Source organism: Choloepus didactylus, chromosome 4 (genome assembly GCF_015220235.1).
Source record: "Choloepus didactylus isolate mChoDid1 chromosome 4, mChoDid1.pri, whole genome shotgun sequence".
In the NCBI taxonomy this organism is placed as follows: domain Eukaryota; kingdom Metazoa; phylum Chordata; class Mammalia; order Pilosa; family Megalonychidae; genus Choloepus; species Choloepus didactylus.
In genome coordinates this window covers 72,244,229-72,259,891 of record NC_051310.1, presented here as the reverse complement: position 1 = coordinate 72,259,891, position 15,663 = coordinate 72,244,229, and positions in this window count along the sequence as shown.

Below are 15,663 nucleotides of genomic sequence, written 5' to 3'. Positions count from 1 at the left end.
AAGGAAAGAAATTGTGATAATGAAAATTTTAAAATGCACTACAAAATAATAAAATGGGTGAGTGAAATCACCCAAGATAGATACATAGGAAAAACAGATGAAGAATAAAATACACAATTCCTGGGAAAGCTACTCATTGAAAAACATCAGTTTAAAAACTGGGACAAATGATGTCCCAGAAGACATCAAGATTATTGGATAGCAGGATAACATTTTATGCTGAAAGGAAGTGATAGTCTCAGATTATTTTGGCAGTTTTCTGGAAATATGCCAAGTGTCAAGGATGTTTGATTTAGAGGAGGCTGTTCATAGCCTAGGGCAAGATTCCAGTGACAGAAAGCATGGAAGATGCCACAAGGGGGCAGAAGAGGATGCTGAAGGCCACACCCCCGTCCTAGGGAATCTCGTTAGCCAGTGTTTCTCAAATTTCATGATTTATATATCCCAAGGAAGTCATGTACACACTACCAAGTTTCCATATTGCCTTAAATAATGGAAGATGCATGGGAGGGGGGCGGTGTCTACTGATTTTTTGGCTGTTGAAGGTATGAGAAACCAGGGTTGTTATCCCCTAGAAACTTCTTTTTGTCCCCAAGGCACACAGCTTATTCTGAGTGTCTGGTGACATGTCACTACTGCATATACCCAGAGGAGGCCATTCCCTCCTGCTGCACATGGTACGGCACACAGAAAGCTAATTCTACAGCATGAAGGCTGCCATGTTTTCAGCTCCTTGGTCCCTCCCTTGTGTTAACCGTCCACAATTATACAGGACTTCTCCATTTCATAGAGGTTTAGAAGCACTTCAGAGGAACAACTTTACACACATAACTCTCATGTTCCCCTATACCAACTCTGCCACATGAGAATTTCGGACTGTAGATGGCTTTGGGAAAGTGAACCTATTTTTCAACCTGTGGCATTTGTACACTCACTCAAATGTACCTTTTCCTCTTCTAATTCAAAGGTATAATCTCATTAGAAATTGAGTTCTTCCATCAACTCCATCTTTCTCCGGATTATGACTGAACTAAATCTCAGACACACATGCTATGGTCACCCTGCACAATAAATGGTACCAGTGGGGTTGGGTTGTCCTTACTGACATTGGAGCTCAGTACTGCATTCAGCAGCCAGAAAGGAAGTATCCAGGATTGTGGAGGGGAAAAGTTGTGTACTAGTCATTAGAGATGGAAGGCAACCAAATCATCCATCACCACCTTTGAAACTCCTTGGTAACTTTCTTTAACTGAGGGAGAAATTTTGGGACATGAGTATCCAGTGATTCTGTTTGAACCAGTAAAAGTGGGGAATCAAGTTTACACTCCCCCTAGAAAGAATATGTTCTAGTTTGCTAATGCTGCTGGAATGTAAAACACCAGAGATGGATTGGCTTTTATAAAAGGGGTTTATCTGGTTACACAGTTACAGTCTTAAGTCCATAAAGTGTCCAAGGTAACACATCGACAATCAGGTACCTTCACTGGAGGATGGCCAATGGCATCCAGAAAACCTCTGTTAGCTGGGAAGGCACATGGCTGGCATCTGATCCAAGTTCTTGTTTCAAAATGGCTTTCTCCCAGGACGTTCCTCTCTAGGCTGCAGTTCCTCAAAAATGTCACTCTTAGTTGCACTTGGGGTATTTGTCCTCTCTCAGCTTCTCTGGAGCAAAAGTCTGCTTTCAAAGGCCGTCTTCAAACTGTCTCTCATCTGCAGCTCCTGTGCTTTCTTCAAAGTGCCCCTCTTGGCTGTAACAAGCTCATTCCTTCTGTCTGATCTTATACAGTGCTCCAGTAATTTAATTCAGACCCACCCAATGAGCGGGCCAACACCTCCATGGAAATTATCCAGAGTCATCACCCACAGTTGGGTGCGGTGCATCTCCATGGAAACACTCAAAGAATTACAATCTAATCAACACTGATAGGTCAGCCCACACAAGATTACATCAAAGATAATGGCATTTGGGGGGACATAATACATTCAAACTGGCACATTCCACCCCCTGGACCCCAAAATGACATTATATTTCCATATACAAAATACATTTGTCCTAGTTTGCTAATGCTGCAGAATGCAAAACACCAGAGATGGACTGGCTTTTATAAAAAGGGGGTTTATTTGGCTATACAGTTACAGTCTTAAGGCCATAAAGTGTCCAAGGTAACACATCAGTAATCAGGTACCTTCACTGGAGGATGGCAAACAGCATCCGGAAAACCTCTGTTAGCTGGGAAGGCACAAGGCTGGCGTCTGCTCCAAAGTTCTGGTTTCAAAATGGCTTTCTCCCAGGACATTCCTCTCTAGCAAGCTTGCTCTTCTTCAAAACATCACTCACAGCTGCACTCCCTTCAGTCTCTTTGAGTCAGCATGTTTTATATGGCTCCACTGATCAAGACCCACCCTGAATGGGTGGGGTCACACCTCCATGGGAGTATCCCACCAAAGTCACCACCCACAGCTGGGTGGGGCACATTCCAAGCAAATCTAACCATCAGCAAAACGTCTGCCCCACAAGACCACAAAGATAACGGCATTTGGGGAACACAATACACTCAAACCAGCACAACATTCATCCCACAACAGTATCACAGAAACTTAAATCATTTCAGTAACAGTAAGATCCCATCAAAATCAGTCATAGGCATGGTCAGTCCTATGGCATAATTCTCCTTTAGCTGTGGATCTGTGAACTTAGAACAAGTTATGTGCCTCCAATATACAAAGGAGGGACATTCACAGGATAAACATTCCCATTGCCATAAGGAGAATCTGAAAGGAAAACAGGGTTCACAGGACCAAAACAGTTCCTAAAACCTGCAGGACAAACTCCATTAGATTTCAAAGTCTGATAGTCATTAATAGAAGGACATTGCATTCTTGGTGCTTGAGAGAGCGGGCGTCTAACCCTTCCTAAGGGCTTTTGTGGCAACCCTTTCCTCTCCAAACACTCGGCTGAGTGTTCCAACATATCCACACATTGGGGAGACCACCTTCTCGGCCCCACCCTCCTCAAATATTGGGACAGCACCCGGATTCCTTTCCATCTCCAGGGCACACACTCAACCCCTTCAGAACAGTGTGGTGTCAGCCAGGCTCTTCCCAATTCCCTGGAAATGTGCTCCACCCTCTTTGGGGCTTGGGGTGGCAGAACATTTCTTGGGCATCAAGGCGGAAGGCCCAACCTCAACCTCTGGGACAAACTCACCCTTTCCATGCATGTGGGCTGCTCTGCTCTCCCAGACTGAGATCTCTTGACTCCAGACCTCAACCTCCATGGCTCTGTCTTTGAAGAAAATTTTCCTTCAGTTTGTTCCTTGTCTGTCTCCTCCAGTCCCGACTGGCAGTGGCTCTGTCTGTAAAGAGCTTGCAAAAATTCTGTTGGCTTTGCATGAATCACACAGGGGTCAAAGCCGTCAAACAACAGGACTTTCCACAAATCCTTTCTGCTTAACTCCTTCTCCAATCTTGGCTTGTACTGAAATGGTGGCTGGGTTCCATGTTTGGTTACATCCTCACGTTGGGCTGTAGTTTCTGGGATTCCACCTCCTGGGAGCCTGTGATTTTCCAAGCCATCAGGTTCCAGTTTCTTTGAACCAAAGAGTTCAGCTCTAAGTTCATCTGTCTCCACTCACATTTTACTATAAGCTGCAAGGAGAAGCCAGGGTACATCCTCCACACGTAGCCTGGAGATCTCCTCAGCTAAGTATTCCAGGTTGCTGCTTTCAAATTCTTCCTTCCATCTGATACCAGGACTCAATTTTGCCAAATTCTCTGCCACTTTAAAATAAGGATCGTCTTTCTTCCAGTTCGCAACAACACATTCATCATTTCTGTTCAAGTCCTCGTCAGAAGTCCATATTTCCACAAACAGTCTCTTCAAAGCAGTTTAGGCCTTTTCTATCAAGCTCCTCACAGTTCTTCCAGAATCTTCCCCTTATCCATTTAAAAAGCAGTTCCAATATGTTTGGTATTTGCAAACTCAGCAGCAAAAGCACCCCACTCTCGGTACCAAAATCTGTTTCAGTTTGCTAACACTGCTGGAATGCAAAACACCAGAGATGGATTGGCTTTTGTAAAAGGGGTTTATCTGGTTACACAGTTACAGTCTTAAGGCCATCAAGTGTCCAAGATAATGCATCAACAATCAGGTACCTTCACTGGAGGATGGCCAATGGTGTCCAGAAAACCTCTGTTAGCTGGGAAGGCACGTGACTGGCATCTGCTCCAAGTTCTTGTTTCAAAATGGCTTTCTCCCAGGATGTTCCACTCTAGGCTGCAGTTCCTCAAAAATGTCACTCTTAGTTGCACTTGGGGGTATTTGTCCTCTCTCAGCTTCTCTGGAGCAAGAGTCTGCTTTCAATGGCCATCTTCAAACTGTCTCTCATCTTCAGCACCTATGCTTTTTTCAAAGTGTCCCTCTTGGCTGTAGCAAGCTTGCTCCTTCTGTCTGATCTTATGTAGTGCTCCATTAATTGAATTCAGACCCACCCAATGAGCGGGCCAACACCTCCATGGAAATTATCCAATCAGAGTCGTCACCCACAGTTGGGTGGGGCACATCTCCATGGAAACACTCAAAGAATTACAATCTGATCAAACTGAGAGTTCAGCCCACACAATATTACATCAAAGATAATGGCGTTTGGGAGGGCATAATACATTCAAACTGGCACAGCACATCTGCCTATTTCAGACATTTAGTTAAAATGATTGTCTCAGTGAGGTGACCCAAAAATTACCTACCCCTGACATCAAATATACCTGAGGAAGTGAAGGACATATAGCTCTTTGGGGAAACTTGACTGCCTTAACAGCAAAATCCAAATCTGCCCTATGTCCAGTGGGGAATTTGGATCAAAACCCTAAATGTTTCCAAACACACACCACTCCTTGTGCTATCTTCTAACTTACTGAAGCCTCCTCCACACCTCTCAACCAGGTGTTGACAAAATTCCTTTTGCTTGCTTCTCCATGAAACAGCTTGAAAACTCAAGGTGAATAGATAAGAAAATGGAATTAAATTCAAAACATCTATGGAGTATTGGGCTTGTCTGTGCTCTAATTAGAAAGGACTTGCAGTGGCTTACATAAATATATAATGAAAGTTTAAAATAAGTTATTGATTGTATTGGGGGAAGGAAACCTAAGGATAGAAAAATCATTGTTCCATGTGTATGTCAATTTTGTACACTTCTTTTTAATCTGGCTTGCCACAATAATAAAGCCTCCATGCAGGCTGAACTTGTTTGTATTTTTGCATCTCAGGTTCATACTGAGTGGTCAGTAAGGATAAGCTGAATAAAAGTGAAAGATTAACATCAGAAGTGCATATTTTTTACTCCTCTATAGTTGCCAGACTTGGTGTTAATATGAGATAAATAGTTAGAATTTTTACAAACTCTAAGATCATTTATGAAACACACTTTTATTAAGCATCTGCTATGTGCCCAGATCTGTGCTATGTGCCAAGCTACAGAAAATATCTGACACAGAATCTTTTTTTAAGTTCAGTTTTATTAAGATATATTCACATAACATATGATCATCCACAGTGCACAATCAGTTGTTCACAGTACCATCAAATAGTTGCGTATTCATCACCCCAATTTTTGACCATTTTCCTTACTCCAAAAAGAATGAAAATAAGAATTAAAAAAAAGTAAAAAAGAACACCCAAGCATTCCATCCCCCATCCCAGTCCATTTGTCATTTAGTTTTTGTCCCCATTTTTCCACTCATCTGTCCATACACTGGGTAAAGGGAGTGTGAGCCACAGGTTTTCACAATTACACAGTCACACCATGTAAGCTACATGGTTATGCAATCATCTTCAAGAATCAAGGCCTCTGGGTAACAGTTCAACAGCTTCAAGTATTTCCTTCTAGCCATTCCAATACACTAAAGACTAAAAAGGAATATCTATACAGTGCATAAGAATACCCTCCAGAATGACCTCTCGACTCCATTTGAAATCTCTCAGCCACCAAAACTTTATTTTTTTTTCATTTCACTTCCCCTTTTTGGTCAAGAAGATTTTCTCAATACCACAATGCTGGGACCAGGCTCATCCCAGGGAGTCATGTCCCACATTGCCAGGGAGATTTCCACCCCTGGGAGTCAGGTCCCACATGGGATGGGAAGGGATAGTAAGTTCACCTGCTGATTTGGCTTAGCTAGAGAGAGAGAGGCCACATCTGAGCAACACAGAGGTTCTCTGGGCACAATCACAAGTACGCTTAGCCTCTCCTATCCTTGTTCTAGTTTGCCAATGCTGCCAGAATGCAAAACAACAGAGATGGATCAGCTTTTATAAAAGGGGGCTTATTTGGTTACACAGTTACAGTCTTAAGGCCATAAAGTGTCCAAGTTAACACATCAGCAATCGGGATGGCCAATGGTGTCCGGAAAACCTCTGTTAGCTGGGAAGGCACGTGCCGGCATCTGCTCCAAGTTCTTGTTTCAAAATGGCTTTCTCCCAGGATGTTCCTACCTAGGCTTCTGCTCCTCAAAAATGTCACTCTTAGTTGCTTTTGGGGTGATTATCCTCTCTTAGCTTCTCCTGAGCAAAAGTCTGCTTTCAATGGCTGTCTTCAAACTGTCTGTCATCTGCAGCTCCTCTCTCAGCTTCTGTGCATTCTTCAAAGTGTCCCTCTTGGCTCTAGCTCCTCTTCAAAATGTCACTCACAGCTGCACTGAGTTCCTTCTGTTTGTCAGCTCATTTATATGGCTCCAGCGATTTAATTTAGACCCACCCTGCATGGGTGGGATAACACCTCTGTGGAAATTATCCAATCAGAGTCATCACCCACAGTTGGGTGAGGCGCATCTCCACCAATGCATTCAAAGAATTACAATCTAATCAACACTGATACATCTGCCCACACAAGATTACATCAAAGATAATGGCAGTTTTGGAGACATAATACATTCAAACTGGCACAAAGTTTCATAAGGGCAAGCCCCAAGATCAAGGGCTCAGCCGACAAAATTGTTAGTCCTCAATGTTTGTGAGAATATCGGTAACAACCCAGGTGGGGAAGTCCAACATTTCTGCACTTTTCCCCAGCTTCTCAGGGGGTCCTGCAAATATATTTTTATTCTTTGCCCAAATTACTTTGGGATGTATTGGGATTTCACAGTAATCTGTACAAACCTACTGGATCTCACTTCCTTTCCAAAGTTCCATGTAAATATGGTGTTTGAATTAACTTGACAAGGTAAATTATTTAGTGTGCCACAGAAAATATAGATCCTGCACTAAACAAACATCTCTTCCATTGGTCTAACAAAGAAGTTGAAGTTTTAAAACACAGTCAATATCATCCTCTACCCTTTGGTCTGATTTACCTTAGTCCTAACAAGATCTACTTCATTCACATCTTTAATTGAAGTCTGAACTCTTTTTCAGCTTTTTTAACAATTGCTTTATGAGGTAATACTGACATTTATAGATGCTGAGCTCTAGCTCTGAGTTTAGGTGTCACACAGATACCCAAGCTCCAGCGACAGACCAGGTTATACACAAAGAGCTCAGCATCTTGAAATTTGAAGAAAACCATTGCAACTCAAGAATAGATGCTGACACCGGATCTTATAACCATTTAGAGATATTAGGGTTTTTAGGGAAATAAGATATTATTGTTGCAATAATAAAAACTCATATCAGTCATAGCTGATACAAAATAACTGAGTATTCACTTCTGCTTGGAGTGTGGGGGGCTGTGATGCTGGCTGTGGCAAAGAAAATAAAAACAAACAAATCTAAATCTGTGAAATATGCATGATTGTTCTCCAAACAGACAGGCTTGGAAAGGCAGTAAGAGCAGTAAAAGCAAAAAACATAGGTGATATCAAGAGTCCAGGCATTCAAAAGAAGGTTTGTAGGAAGCTCATTAAAATAATTGTAACTACTTTTTATTGAATGCTTATTATTTGATAAAATACTATCCTACGAGCTTTGCAAATACTTACTTCACAAAACCCACAAGAAGTTAAGCCCATTTTACACATGAGAAGGTTGAATCTTAAGAGGTTAAGATCTGGCAATATACATCAGCCTGGATTTGAAGTCTGGTCTATTTTTTTCCAAAACCATTATTTTTAACAATTATACCAATGCTGCAAAAACCTTTTATTTTAGGTATAATTAACACCAGTAAAATGCACAGATCTCAACTGCTTTGTTTATCAAGCTTTGTCACCCCGGTAACCAATACCAATACAAGATTAAGAATATTTTCTTTACAAGAAAAGTTCCCTCTTGCCCTTTTCCAGTTAATTCCTCTGCTTCCCAAAGGCAACCACTTTCTGATTTTTCTCACCATGGATTAGATTTACCTGTTCTCAAAGCTCATAAATATGGAATAAGTACAGTATATGCTATTTATGTGCCTGGCTTCCCTTGTTCAACATGATTTGGGGGGATTTAATTCTGTTTTGAATATATTAGGAGTTTGCTATTTTTCAATGTTGAATAATATCTCATTTTATTTATATTCCATAATTCTTCTGTTACCTGTTTATGGACATTTGGGCTACTGCAATTTTGTGATATTATAAAAAAAAATTGCTTGGAAAATAAATTCTTTTGTAATTTTTTTTTCAGACATATGGTTTCATTTATCTAGGGTAAAAGACTAGAAATTGAATGGCTGGGTCATAGGGTGTTTCAGTTTGCTAAAGCTGCTGGAATGCAACATAACAGAAATGGGTTGGCTTTTATGATGGGGATTTACTGATTTACAAATTTACAGTTCCAAGACCATGAAAATGTCCCCACAGAGTCATCAACAGGACACTACCTTCTCTGAAGAAAGGTTGCTCGCATCCAGGGTTCCTCTGGTGGATAGCAAGGCACATGGCTGGTGTTTGCAGGTCCTTCACTCCCGGGTTTGATTGCTTTCAGGTTCTGCTTTCAGTGGCTCTTTCAGTTTCTGTGGGCCCTCCCTTAGCATCTCTGGGGCTTTTCTCTGTAATGTCTCTCTGTGTGTTTCTCTCTGACTTCTCTGGGTTTTTGTGTCTTTTATCCTCTTATAAAGGACCCCAGTAAGGGATTAAGATCCACCATGAATGGAGTGGGTCACATCACAATTGAAACAACCTAATCAAAAGGTTCCCCCCACAATAGGTCTGTACCCACAAGAATGGATTAAAAGAACATGTCCTTGTCTGTTGCTACTCCTCCCTCTAGTTGCATCACTTTCCCAATCTTCAGGAATATCTAGGCAGTGACACCCCAACTTGTTCATGTTGAAAAGGGGTGTCAACATTATAGGAAAAGGGGACACATCTGATTGATGTTCTTGAAGAGGCTATTGCCTCTGGGTTTGGGGATTTAACAAAGGATTACGAATACAGAATTTTTAATATAATTTTCTTTTTCTTAGTTGCTAGGGTATTAGAAGACCTAGAAGGAAAGAATTGAAATAGTACAACTCTAACCCATAGCACTCTTTGCAATTTGTTCTATAGTTAACTTGTTAAATTGTAATTTGAAACCTATCGCATTTTTGTATATATGTTATATTTCTCAATAAGTAAATTAAATGAAGCTGTGGAATTGTAACCTATAATATTCTTTGAAATTTACTCTCTACTTACTTGCTAAATTGCACTTGGAAGTTTATCACTCCTACGTATATATGTTACATTCTGCAATAAAAATATGATTTAAAAAAAGCCTAATTTGTCACCACTGGAGGGTATTAGGAAACCAACTCATTATTTGAAAACTGGGTAAATAAAGGCAAAGCAGCAAGCAAAAAAAAAATAGAGCACGGCCTTTTCTGGGGTACATAACAGCTTCAAACCAGCACATAGGATATCTTTCAAAGAAACAGCAATAGTTTTCTGTAGTAAGGAAATAGAATGTATGAGAATTTCAGGTGTTCAACATTGTGCCAGTTTGAATGTATTATGTCCCCCCAAACACCATTATCTTTGTTGTAATCTTGTGTGGGCAGATCTATCAGTGTTGATTAGATTGTAATTCTTTGAGTGTTTCTGTGGAGATGTGCCCCACCCAGCTGTGGGTGATGACTCTGAATAATTTCCATGGAGGTGTTGCTCTGCCCATTCAGGGTGGGTCTAAGTTGAGTCACTGGAGCCATATAAATGAGCTGACGGACAGGGGAACCTCAGTGCAGCTGAGAGTGAACTTTTGAAGAGGAGCTACAGCCAAGAGGGACACTTTGAAGAAAGCACAGGAGCTGCAGATGAGAGACAGTTTGAAGATGGCTGTTGAAAGCAGACTCTTGCTTCAGAGAAGCTAAGAGAGGACAAATACCCCAAGACCAACTAAGTGACATTTTTGAGGAACTGCAGCCTGGAGAGGAACATCCTGGGAGAAAGCCATTTTGAAACCAGAACTTTGGAGCAGACACCAGTCATGTGCCTTCCCAGCTAACAGAGGTTTTCTGAACACCATTGGCCATCCTCCAGTAAAGGTACCCAATTGCTGATGTGTTACCTTGGACACTTTATGGCCTTAAGACTGTAACTGTGTAACCAAATAAACCCCCTCTTATAAAAGCCAATCCATCTCTGGTGTTTTGCTTTCCGGCAGCATTAGCAAACTAGAACAAACATCCTTGCAGAATTTTTTTATTCTCAGTCTTTTTTTATTTTGGACACCTAGCAGATGTGAAATGGTGAGTGTACAATTTCATACTTCTAGTAGCAATGTAAGAGAGTTCTTTTTCCTCTGCATCCTTTCCAAAATTGATATGGTCAAGACACTTTGAATTTAGATATTCCAGTGGGTCTGAAATGGAATGTAATTGTGGGTATAATTTTTATTTCCAAAATAGCTAATGATATTGAGCACATTTTCATAAACCTGGAGTACATTTGTATATCTTTTTTGTATATTTTGTATATCTTGTTCTGTTGCCCATTTCTGAATTGTGTTGTTTGTCTTTTTTAGTACTGATTTTTGAAATAAACCATACTATTAAGTTTTTCTAATTCTTCATTTGCCAGTTTGGGTAAGTTCTGTTTTTTAAGGAATTCTTTTACCATTTCATCTAAGTTATCAATTTTATTGATGTAAAATTTAACCTAGTGTCCCTTTATTATCCTTTTAATGACTGAAAAAATATGTACTATTGTCCCTCTTGCATTTTCTTTTTTTAGTTTTCTTTTGTCTCACTATTTTGTTTTCTGTTTCTAAAATTTGTATTTCTCAGGGATTATTTTCAATGAATAAAGTATTGACTTGTGTAATTTTCTCTAGTGTCTGTTTTCTAGTTAATTGATTTAAGCTCTTATTTCTATAATCATTCTTACTTTGGCTTGATTTATTCTTTTTCAGTATTTTTAATGTGAAAAGCCCCACCATTGATTTTTTATTATTTTGGAGCATAGGTATTTGAAGCTATATGTTTCTCTCTAAACCCTACTTTAACAGCATCTCACATATCTTGGCATGTTATGTTTTTTGTTATCACTGAACAAAATATTTTATATAATTTTCTTTGTGATTTCTTCAATTTATGGGTTATTTAGATGTGTTTCATTTATAAATAGTTGGGCATTTTATACATATTTAAATGATATTAATTGCTAATTCTAATGTGATCAGAGCATATGCTCAACATTCTCTGATATTCAGCCCTTCTAAATATATTATGGCTTGTTTTGTTGCCTGACATAGGGTTTACTTTGGTGAATATTCTATGTGCACTTCAGAGAAAATGTAGTCTACAATTGTTGCATATAGTTCTATAAATGCCACTTAGGTCAATTTAGTTGGGAATATTATTTACATCCTCTGTATCCTTACTGTTTTTAATCTGGTTTTTCTCTCAGTTATTAATAAGAGTGTGTTAAAAATTTCCAAACGTGGTTGTGGATTTAGCTATTTCTCTGCTTAGTTCAGTAATTTTAACTTCATATATTATTAGCTCTTTTATTAGCTCACAAACGTATAAAATTGTTGTGTGTTTTTGATGAAGTGGTTCTTTTATCCTTAGGAAATGTGCCTCTTACCATTGCTCATACTCCGTGTCTTGAAGTCTACTTTGTCTGATATTAACACAGCCACACTTCTGATTTCTAATGCTTAGTAATTACATATTCTGTTTATTTCCTCCTTTTAACTTTCAACCTACCCAGATTGTTATCTTTTGTAAAGAAGATAAACTTAGGTTGTGCTTTTTAAATCCATTCCACCAATTTCTTTTATTTTTCATGGAATATTTAGCCTATTTACATTACTGTAATTATAGATATGTTGCATGTAACTATCTTGGTTATTTCTTTTCTGTATTTGCCATCTATTAAAGAATAGATATTTCTCATTTGGGGTTAGACATGAATCTTAGTATTCCATTTTATCCCCTTTATTGGCTTTTTATTTATACTTCCTCTTATTAATGGCTGCTCTACAGATCAAAAAATGCATCTTTAACTTAGCACCAAATACCTCAAAAATATTATCTACTTTGTTAATAATATAAGACTCCTACAACAGTAAATCCATTTAGCTCCCTTATACCATTTGTGTTTTGTTGTCATTTATTTTACCTCTATATATGTTTTCTAAAACCCAGAACACATTTCTATTATCTTTGCTTTTAAATGATCAGTTTTTGATTAAAGAAATTATATATAACATGCATCAGTATATAGGCAGTTCTTGCTCTGCATAGAACTGAAACAGGCATATTTGCATGGTTCTGTGGTAGCTGAGATGCAATGCAAAGCAGAGATACTATTACAATTTTCACAAGTTTTTGTCAACACAATACAGCGCAAAGTGAGGACTACATATAAATATACACACACATATATATAATTTTAAATATATAAATAGTATATCAAATGCTGCATATTAAACTATTTTTAAACACATAATGTATATTAAGATAATTTGAAGGCCTTTAACATTATAATTTTAAAAAATTGTATGCATATATTCATATTTTTGGTTCTTTTCATTCCTTTCTGCACATCCAGGCTTCCATTTAGTAGCAATTCCCTTCAGCCTGGAAAATGTTCTTTAGCATTTCTTGTAGTGTACATCTGCAGGAAACAAATTCTCTCAGCTTTTGTCATCTGAAAATAACTTTATTTCACTTTTATTTTGAAATATTTTCTGCTGAATATAGAATTATAGACACTTTTTTTTTCTTTCAGCACTTTAAATATGTTATCCCATTGTCTTCTGGCCAAAAGCCAGAATGTAGTGTTCTTTCCCAACTCAACCACTTTTTAGACTTTTTATATTCAGTTTTCAGCAGCTTGACTATGATATGCATAGGTGTGGAGTACTTTACATTTATCCTGATTGGGGTTCAGAAAGCTTATTAGAAGTTTAAGTTAGCATATTTCATTATTTAATAAATCTCTTAGCCATTATCTCATCAAATAATTTTTCTGACATTCCCTCACCTGTCATTCTGGGCCTCTGATTAGACACATACTATAATTTTATACATTGCCTCCAGCGTCTTAAATGTTCTCTCACTTTTTCTCAAATTTTTTTCTTTGTGTTTCAATTTGGGTTATTTTATCAACCTATGTTGATGTTTACTGATCCTTTCTTCTGCTGCTGTATCCATTCTACTCTTAAACCTATTCAATGAATTGTTCAAATTGATGTCTTTCCTATTACAGCAATTCCACTTGCTCTTTTATAGGGTTTTCTATATTTTAGCTGAAATTCCCCATTGGTTCATGCATGTTATCCAACTTTTTCACTGCATCCTTTAACATATTTTTCAAAGTTACATTGAAGTATTTCTCTCCTAATTCCAGCATCTAGATCACCTCCGAGTCCTCTTGTGTCTGTTTCCATTCGTGTCCATGGGTCACGTTTTCCTGCTTCTTCACCTGTTCTTACATTTTATTGTGTAGAAAAATGTGGGTAAAATAAAATTAGAGATTGAAGTCAGTAGCATTTATGCCCAGGAAAAAAGGACACAATCATCCCACTGTTGTGTGAGGCTTAACCAATCTAATATATGTTGAGTTGGATCTGGTATTTTTTTGAACTAAGATTCATTTCCCCAGTGGTTTCATATATTTTGAAAGCCTTTCCCTTCAGTGGAGCTCCAAATCTGTGACCAGTGAGACTTCAAATATCTCACATGTCTCTTTACACATTAGTACCAGCTGCTTCTTTTATGGATGTTGTAATTCTGTCTCTCAAGCATGCACTCACTCACTTGCTCTCTTGCTCTCTCCTTCTACTGCTACCTCTACCTCTAACTCTTTTTTGCTCTCTTTTTCCCTTAACTGAAGCTGCCAGAGGTTTGGTTCACTGGAGAGTTTTCTTTACTCTCCAGATCTGCCCCTGGATCACTAAGCCTCAAGAGATAGCTCTTCTTCCTCATTCCCTACCCCCTAGTCTTTGGGGGCCACGCAGTGAAGGTTTTATTGCATCAGAGAAGGGATTGCTGTGTTCTATTTCTCTGCTCCCAGTCTTATGATGCAGGTTACTGCCTTAACAGTTAGTGAAGGCTCTGTACCTCAGGGAAATCTGAATCAAATCTCCTGTATTACACCAGCTTTCTCCTAGCCATTCTCTTGCACCAAGCATCTGTATTGTCTCCCCTTCTCTGCTCTCAGCCACTAGCAATCTCATCCCATGCAGCCTGTGAGAGTCTTGGAGGAGAGATATGGGAGGTGGATTTTTATTCTCTGTGCACAGAGCTCCTTCAAATTCCAGTCTTCCATGCTAGACTATATTGAGTTAACAACACTTGTTAATAATTTGGCTGGTTTCCCATTAAATCCATCCATGGGGAGTTTGTTCCTACTTTTGCTTTACCCCAAGATATTAAAACAGTAATGAGACTATTTGCTCCTCTGAGTGGCTTGCCTTTTCTGGAATTTAATTTGGTTAGCCTTTTTTTTATGTTTTCAGTTCTCTGCTGTATTTTGCAGTTTATCCATATTGCTCTGATTTTTAGCGTGGAAGAAATACCCTCTTTAACATTTTACTCCAACTCAGAATTGGGAGTCCTTTCCAAATCTTTTAGCCAAAACATCCCCAGAAGTCTTCTTTGTATATTAAACTGGGGATACTAGAATAATGGCCTTGGTTCAGACTGACATTTCTTTGAATTCTCATAATTTATATTAAAAATTCACACGAAGTATACATTTTACAGAATAACCTCACAATGCTTTATTATCAGCCCTGGAACTATATATGTGTGCCCTACATTGGGAAACACTTAGCATGGCACAGAACGGGAAATAAGCAATAAAGGGCAGGTGTCATTACTACCACATGTGGAGGCGTGCTAAGTATATTTGGGGCATGCATCTAGGAAGTAGAGAAGGAGAGACTGAAACCACATCAGGGTGAACCTAAGGAAATTGCTATTTTACAGTAGATGGAAGGTGGTGGTGGAAGAGTCAGAGGTAAACCCAAGAAGAGGGAGAAAAGCAGAGAGGTTGAGTTTGGATGTAACTCTTGAAGGGTATGAGGGACAGACATTGAGAGGTGCTAAGCCTAGATTTCCTCATTAATTGGGAGGACAATGTGGGCTTGAAAAGAGTGAGAATAGGTTGCTGTGTCGTTGTTGGGAAGGAGAGGATTGACTATGTGCAGGCGGATAAATTTACAGACAAGTTGGGGAATGATAAATGTGCAGTAGTATCAATTTCCAGTGGGCAAGTAGAGATGAAAGATGGATGGATCACTGAGGC